This window comes from Lontra canadensis, unplaced genomic scaffold (assembly GCF_010015895.1).
Source record: "Lontra canadensis isolate GAN:19392208 unplaced genomic scaffold, GSC_riverotter_1.0 scaffold102, whole genome shotgun sequence".
NCBI classification, from domain to species: Eukaryota; Metazoa; Chordata; class Mammalia; order Carnivora; family Mustelidae; genus Lontra; species Lontra canadensis.
The window spans coordinates 556,835-566,774 of record NW_022631096.1 but is presented as its reverse complement, the minus strand read 5'-3'; the positions used below and the strand labels follow the sequence as shown (position 1 = coordinate 566,774).

The following is a 9,940-nucleotide window of genomic DNA, read 5'->3' as shown; positions in this document are numbered from 1 at the left end:
AATGAATATTTATTTCATTTATACTTCCATTTCTCAGATTTTTTTAAATGAAAAATGTCTAACCTTACAATCGGGGTGGGGGGGAAGCATTCCTTTTGAAAAAGAAATCACGCAATAAAGATATCTTTGCAACTCAGTAAAATTCCTCTCCTTTTCTGAAGTATTAAAACTTCTGTATATACATTTAAAAAAATTTAAGACTTCTCATGAAATCTGAAACTGAGGTCGTTTCTGGATTTTTTTTTTTATGAAAGAGGCTCATACTAAAGTTAAGACCTCTGTTTTATGTCATTTTCAAAAAGATAGCACCTCTTGTGCAGGGGCATTGGTTCAATACTCACTCAGAGGAATGAACAGCACTTCCTGAATCACCAATACCTTTTTTCTACAGAACCTCAATTTTCCCTAGAGGCTTCCTATCCACACATACACAACACTGACAATACTCAGAGGTTATAAAACCTGACAAATCACAGCTTGAGGTGAAAAAGCTTTAGGACTGAAAAATATCAAGAGGAATTAGAAATGAAAGGTGAATGCAATTATATTCATTCATTTTATAGGTAAATTATGAGAGGAAGAAAAGCAAATAGAAATATATTTTTTTAAATCTGAAGACTGATTATAACTACTAGCAGTATCATAATATTGACCTTGTTGTACATTAAGAATATCGTTTCTCAATGAGATGTTAAATTTAGTAAGTTAATGAAGAAATGACTTTTCAGAAAAGGTAATAGGGGAGTTTTTCATTTTGAATTTCATACCTGTGCTTCACTCTCTAGAATACTTTTATTTAGAAGACAGGGGTGTTAGAAAGATTGCTGGTATAAGTTATTTTCCTTTCACAGACTGGGCAAATAGGAATTGACTAACATAGTCCAGTTTCTGTTGATTCCTTTTCTTAAAAAAAAAAAAAAAACTTTTCTATAGTGTCTTATAAAGTTTGTCTAACTAATTTAGCCACAAATATATACCAAAATGTTTCTGGTTCTCAAAATAATTTGATTTTAGAGAAGTATATGGGAACCAGCTGGGTCCTCATTTTTTTTTTCTCCCAACTTTTTCTTTTGAAAATGTTCAAATCTATAGAAAAGTTGCCAGAAAAATCCAGTGAATACCTATTTCCATGGACTGAATTGTATCTCTCCAAAATTTATGTGCTAGAGCCTTCACTCCTAGTACTTCAGAATGTGATTATTTTTGAACATAGGGCTTTAAGTTAGTGATCACATTAAGTGAAGGCCATTGGGATGGGCCCTAATTGAATCTGACTAGTATAAGAGGAAATTTGGACACACAAAGATACCAAGGGTGCAAATGCACAGGGCCTATGAAGAGGCAGAAACACGCTAGCCATCTATAAGCCAAGGAGAGAAGCCTCAGAAGAAACCAGTCCAGCTGGCACTCTGATCTTGCTCTACAGCCTTCAGAAATGTGAGAAAATAAGTCTCTGTCGTTTAAGACAGCCTGCTGGTATTATTTTATTATGCAACTCTAGTGAATACCCCTATATGCTTTTCATATAGAACTAATTAACACTTTGCTACATTTGCATGTCCCCTCTCTCTCTCCACACACTCACACAGATATGCACACGCACTGAATATAAAGCACACATACACATACATACACCTATATAACCACCTTTCGGCCAGGCCAGAGGAAGGGATGAACTATTTGAGTGTTAACTGCAGGCATCCTGATACTTTTCTCTAAATACATCAGAGTGGGCACTTCCCAAAGACTAGTACATTTTCTTATAAAACCACATCATAAATTTTACATTCAGGAAATATAAATGGAACATAATATATTAAATATACTGTTAACTGTTTAAATATACTGTTTAAATTTTCCCATTTGCCCTAACATAGCTAGGGGTTTTTTGTTTGTTTGTTTTAAAGATTTTATTTATTTATTTATTTGACAGAGAGAGATACAGCGAGAGTAGGAACACGAGCAGAGTAACTGGAGAGGGAAAGCAGGCTTCCCACCAAGCAGTGAGCCCAATGTGGGGCTCGATCCCAGGACCCTAGAATCATGACCTGAGCCGAAGGCAGACGCTTAATGACTGGGCCACCCAGGCACCCCAGCTAGGGTTTTTTGTTGTTGTTTTCTCCAACCCGAAATTTAATCAAGGTACATAAATTTCATTTAGTTGTCAGGTCTTTTTAATCTAGAATGGTTAGCCCCTTTTTTTAGGACTCTTAATGATATTAACCTTTTATTAACCTTTTTTTCTTAAAGATTTTATTTATAAATAAAGAGAGAGAGAGAGATCACAAGTAGGCAGGAGAGAGGGGGAAGCAGGCTCCCTGCTGAGCAGAGAGTCTGACGCAGGGCTCGATCCCAGGAGTCTGAGATCATGACCTGAGTCATGATGTTTAATCCACTGAACCACCCAGGCGCCCCTGATATTAATCTTTTAAAAAAGCAGTTGTTTTGCAAAATGTCTCTCAGTTTGAGTTTGTCTGATGGTTTCTTCATAATTAGATTCAGGTTAAGCATTTGTAGCAGGAATGCCTACTCATGTGATGTGTCCTCAGTGTATTGCATCAGGAAGCTTATGTCAGTTTGTCCTCTTATTGAGGATGCTAAATTTGACTATTTGGTTAAAAAGGTATCTTCTAGATTTCACCATTGAAAAGTATTCTTTTATCTTTGTAATTAATAAGCTATTTTTTGGCTGATAATTTGATACCAAGTGACTGTCATGTCCCCCAGTAATCTTTCACTCATTGGTTTTAGCTTGTTGATGATCCTTGTCAGAATAAATTATTATGATGGTAGTTATCATATGGTAGTTAAAAATACATGTATTAGTTGGAATTTTTCTTCAAAAGAGAACTCTTTTCCCTCTTCCTATTTAAAAATAACCCCCCCCCCCCCCCCGAGGGGCACCTAGTGGCTGTCAGTTAAGCCACTGGCTCTTGATTTCAGCTCAGGTCACAATCTCAGGGTCGTGAGACTGAGCCCAGTGTCAGGCTCTGTGCTCACCCAGGAGTCTGCTTGAGATTCTCTCTATCCCTCTTCCTTTGCGTCCTACCCTGTGTGCACTCTTTCTCTTTAAAATAAATAAATCTTAATTATTTTTCTTTTTTTTGCCAGAGTGGACTCCTTAATATTTATTTATTTATTTAATATAAGTATGATTAATTTATACTTTAATAAATTAAGTATAATTAATATACAAATTAATATTAGCTGCAGGTGTACAACATAGTGATTCAACAATTCTATACATTACTCAGTGCTCAATGATAAGTATAGTCACCATCTATCACAAAACATTACTAAATTATTACTAACTATATTCCCTATGCTGTACTTTTTTTTCATCTCCGTGACTTATTTTATAACGAAGAGTTTATATAACTTAATCCCCTTGATTTGAATTTATTTTACTCACTTTTTCTTTTTTTTTTTTTAAGATTTATTTATCTGAGAAAGAAAGAGCATGCACGTGTGCATGCCCATGCCTGAGAGTAAGGGGAGGGGCACAGGGAGAGACTCTTCGAGCAGACTCCCCACTAAGCATGGAGCTTGATGAAGGTTTCCACATGGGGCTGCCATCTCAGGACCATGAGATCACGACCTGAGTCAAAACCAAGAGTCAGACACTTAACGGACTGACCCACCCAGGCACCCCATTTTATAACTTTTTCTAATACATTTCTGTCATCATTCATTTGGATGTTAAAATTGTCCCAAATTTCACAAGCAAGAGTGGTTTCAAGTTGACTCCTAACTCCTTGGTTTGTTTTTTTTTTTTTTTTTTTTTTTAAAGATTTTATTTATTTGACAGACAGAGATCACAAGTAGGCAGAGAGGCAGACAGAGAGAGAGAGAGAGGAGGAAGCAGGCTCCCTGCTGAGCAGAGAGCCTGATGCGGGGCTCAATCCCAGGACCCTGGGATCATGACCTGAGCTGAAGGCAGAGGCTTTAACCCACTGAGCCACCCAGGCGCCCCAACTCCTTGGTTTTTGAGCACGCCTTTGTTTTCTGACACAAGAGATATTTGTTTAAACCAAAACATAATAAATGACAAGTATTCCCATTTTGTTGTTATACCTCTTAGGGTATCTTTTAATCTAGAAGAATTCCCCCTCTTTGTTTTAAAATCATACTGACATATTGAAGAATCTGGTCTAGTAGCTATAGTGTTCCACCTTCTAGATTTGTCTAGTTGTTTCCTCATGGTATCATTTAACTTCCTTTATAACCTGTATTTCCTATAACTTGAAAATGAGATGGAAGGATTTCATTAGTTATAGAGTAAACATTTTCGGCATTTTATAAGTTTTACTATACTTTATATTATATCACATTACAAGCCATATACTATTTAGTTGCCCTGCTATTAAATTTAATAGTCACCCTATTATTAAATTGAGATGTTATTCCATCACGTGTGTACAATAAAATGTTTTACCACATTCACAAAACTCATGTTATTTTTCATCCAAATGAGAGATTATTGACTAATGAGATTTTACCTATTCCAATAAATGTATTTAATAGCTTCTTGAGAATATACTTGTAAATAATAGAAAACTGCAAGGAGAGGAACACCTGGGTGGCTCAGTCAGTTAAGGGGCTGCCTTCGGCTCAGGTCATGATCCCAGGGTCCTGAAATCCAGGCCTGCATCTAGCTCCCTGCCCAGTGGGGGGCCTGCTTCTTCCTCTCCCCTGCTTGCTGCTATGCCTACTTGTGCTCTCTATCTCTCTGTCAAATAAATAGATAAAATCTTAAAAAGAAAAGAAAATTGCAAGGAAAGTAAAATATCAACACTTTTTAAAAATTAGATTCTAGGGCGCCTGGGTGGCTTAGTTGGCTAAGTGTCTGCCTTTGGCCCAGGTTATGATGCCAGGGTTCTGGGATCAAGTCCCACATCGGGCTCCCTGCTCAGCAGGAAGCCTGCTTCTCCCTCTGCCCCTGCCCCCCAACTCGTGCTTTCTCACTCTCTCGCGTGTGCTCTCTCTCTCTCACAAAAGTAAATAAAATCTTTAAAAAAAAAAAATTAGATTCTAAAATCAGAATTTTCCTTTGGTCTCACCAATTCAATGATTAGATATTCCACAGACCCTTGTCAAGTTCATAAATAGAATGCAGAAGGATATTCAAGACAGGAATACTTATAGTTACAAAAATGTAAAAATAATCAAGGGTTCATCAAGAGGGGACTTGCTGAACTTAATGTGGAACATTTACAATAAAAATGCCAAGTAGCCATTAAAGCCAATTAAGTAGTTCTCTTTGTATGCATACAGAATGCTGGGCAAGATTTATTTAGTAAGGAAGGCAAGTTTCAGAACCCTGTATATAGTGTAATTCCATTTATGTTTAAAAAATTTTAAATAACTAATTAAACAATTAGAGAATATCTGAAAACATACACAAGGAACTTTCACAGGAAAATGTTAAGTGATAACTTTGATAAAGTCAGACAAGGATTGCTTTAAAAAAAAAATCCATTCTGAATAAAGATTTATTGAGGTTAAGACTTACTCCTGAGTCTTTAAATTTTTCCAGGTTACTTTTCAAGCATATATTGCATAAAGTCTCTATATCTAACACTTCTCAAATTTTTAAGAATAAAGGACAGTCTTTTGCAGAATTCAGTATTATTCACTATAAGAAAAGCAAATAAGTTGTATTGAGTTTATATCTGAGCGGGTCAACTTTAAATCATTCTCGGGCTAATCTATATAACCACAAATACGACTCTGAAATTGAAGATCGACCAAAGATCCCTCTTGTTACAGAAAAACTAAAGCCCAGAAATCAGAAAACTTTATAGATCTGAAAACTTGGATTTCACAAAGATAAAAAAATCACAATAATAACAACCATAGCAACTACTAGGAACAATTAATTCTCTTGATAAATAGGAGAGTAAAGAAGCAGACTACTATAAAAATGATTGTACCTCCTCAGAGGAATAGTTTGTATTGAATACCACAATCATCAACAACAAAAAATTAGTTAATTTAACTGATTTAGAAATTCAATTTAGTAACACACCTCTGGCTAAATGAAGGTTCTGATTTAAAAAAAAATTATCTGCAGAAAGCATTCATACACACCACACACACACACACACACACACATTTGTTGTTTGTTTTGCTGATTTATTCTCTTCTGGAGATTCCCTAATTTAAGATTATACCCACACGCACGCGCGCGCGCGCACACACGTACTGACAGCTCTTCAATTTCAGGAGACTATGCTTTCGGGTTTGTACATTCTCGTAAATGACATGTTCGGTTAGCCTGCAGGAACTACTAGTTCTTTGTGTTTCCCAGCAACAGTCTGTACCCTTCTCTTTGGGAAGCACTTAATGAGCCATGTACTCCTGGAAGTGAAAAGAGAGCACACAAGGGCTCTGGTTCTGCTGACAGAGTAGTTTCCACCACTCCTGCTCCTACAGTTTTTGGTTTTCACATTGTATTCACTTCACCTTTAATTATAGAAAGTGAGACTGGTTTCTTTGTTTCCTTTTGATTTTGGTCATCTTCCCCAAATTAACTTAAGGCTCTATCTCTAAAATAGAAAGCTAACATCCAGTTAAGTCAGAAATATGGGGGTAAGCTTTTTTTTTTTACTTCTTACAGATAATCTTACAGATATTGTTGAGATATTCAGCAAGACCTACACCTACATTCTAAGACTGCGGATTTAATTATATTGTTAAAAAAAAAAACAAGAACTGAACAACTAGGTGATCTTTGGTCATCTTCAGATACAGCTAACAAAGGATCTCCCTTGCTTGTAGATAAGATCCTTAAAGCTAGCAATAGACAAAACTGTACCCTTCTTTTATGTTATACCAGCTCAGTGGCATAGAGACCCAATGACCCCAAGCTGTCCAAGAACTGTGACGTTCAAGGACACTGTAATGGCTCAGGCCACCTCCTGGCACTTTCCCAAAGAAGTTTTGCTAAAGCATCTCTCTTCTCAGATTTCAGCACACAACTGGAAAGTGACCTCACGAACATTCCCTCCATCCATATTTATGTAAGTTCTCTGTGGTTTAATTTAATAGAATTCACCTCCCTATCCAATCTAATTTTAACACAAAAACAAATACATTTCTACTTCAAGTAAAGGAATGGTAATATGCCTATGCTTTGCTTATCTCCATGGGCTATTGCATTGTATTCTATCATAAGGAAGCTAGTCTTTTGGGGAATACACAGAAATTATAATAGAGCAATTAGACAGCTCAATAAAATAAAAAGGAATTTAATTCAATCAACTGAACAAGGAGAATAATCACATTAAATACAGTACTAGTGTATGGTGTATGGAATATTATCCCAGTAATTACAAGCCTCTTGATACACCACAAAGCACATCAAGATAAGATACTTCAACTTAGCTAACTGACTGGCAAGAAATGTCTGAAACAAACATTCCCTCAGTCATTTCTATTTTGACCTCATAATAATCTATATTTCTACTTTACTTTCTTTCTGTCTTCCCTGGTAGCTTACTATTTAACTTCTAATATAATACCTTCTATTCTCAGAACATTTCCAAAGTGTGTCTTTCTAAAGCAAATACCTCAGGTGGCACAACTAGTGGCTGATTTTCCTTTATCCCCTCTTCACCCTGCACAATGATCCCATTAACTATGTTATCCTAAAACTCACCTCCCTGACTGCTTTGTCCCTCAAGGCCTTATTTTCTCTTTAATCCTTTTGTTGCCTCTCTCTCTTCAATGGCTTCTCTTGTAGGTTTTACCCCAAAAGATGTATCTTCTTTCTGTGGACTTGACCTTGGTCATCCCATAGTTACCTTGTATGCAAGTGAAATGCCAAGCAAATCTCAAACCCCAACCTGTCTGCCTCCCCTCGACCTTTTTTCCCATTCTCAGCTATTTCTAATGATGTCTTTTTTTTCTAAGATTTTATTTTCTTATTTGACAGGAAGAGTATAAGCAGGGGAAATGGCAGGCAGCGGGAAAGGGAGGAGGAGAAGGAGGCTTCCTATGGAGCAGGGAGCCCGATGTGACGCTCAATCCCAGGATCCCAAGATCATGCCCTGAACTAAAGGCAACACTTAACCAACTGAGCCGCCCAGGAGCACCTCAAATGATAAGTCTTGAAATCATCTAGAACTGAACATATCCCAAAGGCAGCCCCACACTTTATTCTCTTTCTCTCACTCTGGCATATTCTACCACAGAGTCAAGAAGACTCAAATCTTTAGGATCACAGTTGAGATTTTGCCCTTGAAACCTCTAAACCCTCTCTCTCTCAGCTCCTGCTTCACCTGCACCATTTCCTTTGTTTATTCAGGTTCATAAAACCTGTTGAAAAATCCATTGTGATAATCCTTGAATTCCTCCACTAAATTTGAGATTTTCATCCTCTAAGTCTAGTATCCAAACTCTAGCCTCCTTTATCTGAGCCCTAACTTCTTCACTTAACTTTAAGGTTTGGCTTTCTAATTTTTTAAAAATTGACAATAAAAATAATTTTCAAATGCACAGTTTTACTTGTATTTAAAATTGATGTAAGAAGTTTTTTTTAATGCTTGTGTTTCATTATACAAACTAGAACAGTTTTTTGTTTTTGTTTTTTCAAGACCGTATTTATTTATTTGACAGAGAGACATGGCAAAAGAGGGAACACAAGCCAGGGGAGTGGGAGAGGGAGAAGCCGGATTCCCACAGAGCAGAGAGCCTAATGAGGGGCTTGATTTCAGAGCCCTGGGATCATGACCGGAGCCGAAGGCAGACACTTAACAACTGAGCCACCCGGGTGCCCCTAGAAGAGTTTTAGATTTGAAAAAGAGCAAGGGCTGGGATGCCAGGGTGTGCAGTCAGTTAAGCCTCTAACTCTTAGCTTCAGCTCAGGTCACAGTCTCAGGGTGGTGAGATCAAGCCCTGAGTCAGGCTCTGGGCTCAGTGTGGAATCTGCCTAAGTTTCTCGTTCCCTCTCCCTCTGCCCATGCCCCACACATGCACATATGCATGCTCTCTCTCACTCTCTAATAAATAAATAAATCTTTGAAAAAGAGCTAGGGCTAGAACAATTATTTTATGTATACACATAAACGAAAGAAAAAATAAGTGTTATTTATTTTAACCACCAGATTGATCATATTTGTCCTATGAGCTTTAAATGTGTTTGTACTATAAACATGTACAATGTAAACTCCATACGAGTACGTGCTTTATCTCCAGCGACTACCTAAGTGCCAGGCATTTGGTCGGTCTCAGTAAATATTTGCCGAGTCCAAAAATTATCAATTCCAACAGCTACTAGCAGGTATAAAGTAATTTTCCCTTCCATCTCTCCAAATACTTAGTTTCTATCCCCAGAGGCAATTACCCTTTAGCATTTTTTTTGTATTTTTTTGGAGGTATTGTTAAGTCCGATCAGCATGTGTGCATCTATTCAGACAGGCAGATATATGAGTTTGTGTGTGTATGTGTGGGTGTGTGTACACACCATAACTATCTTTTTTCTCAAGTGGGAACAATCTATACAAATTTATCTTACCTTTTGAATTTATATATTTTAGGGGTCATTTCTTTTTGGAAAACTGTCTTATCTTTATAAAGATGACATAGTATTCCTCGAATGAACATGTACTCAATTGATTTGATCAGTCCGTTATTGGGAGCGTTAGGGCTACCAGGATTTTGTGATTTTTAAACAATTCTTGTAGGGATCTCATTGCTCCTATGTGCCAGTATACGGAGGATAATGTCCTAGAAGTGGAATTGCTACACCGGATTAAATGCATTTAAAATTCTCATTGATATTGGCAAATTTCCTTTCATAGACATACCAATTTATATTTCCACCAAAATGGTTTATAAGAGCACCATTTTCCTTCATAATGGCCAAGACAAGACCATGAATTTTTTTTCCTTTTTTTTTTTTTTAATGTTTCCATCATCTGAGTTTTTTATTGTTTTG

At 36.9% G+C, this 9,940-nt stretch overlaps 1 protein-coding gene across 2 annotated transcripts in view; it reads right to left on the bottom strand.

Annotated features, from left to right (window-relative positions):
- Positions 1-4,179: 4,179 nt before the first annotated feature.
- Positions 4,180-9,940, bottom strand: part of TRIML2 (tripartite motif family like 2) — a 43,798-nt gene continuing 38,037 nt past the window's right edge. For both annotated transcript variants that reach the window (XR_004380342.1, XR_004380343.1), the window contains 2 exons: positions 5,513-5,635; positions 4,180-4,235 (listed from right to left, as the gene is read on the bottom strand). The gene's annotated coding sequence lies outside the window, so the exon portion shown is untranslated. The remainder of the gene's footprint in view (positions 4,236-5,512; positions 5,636-9,940) is intronic.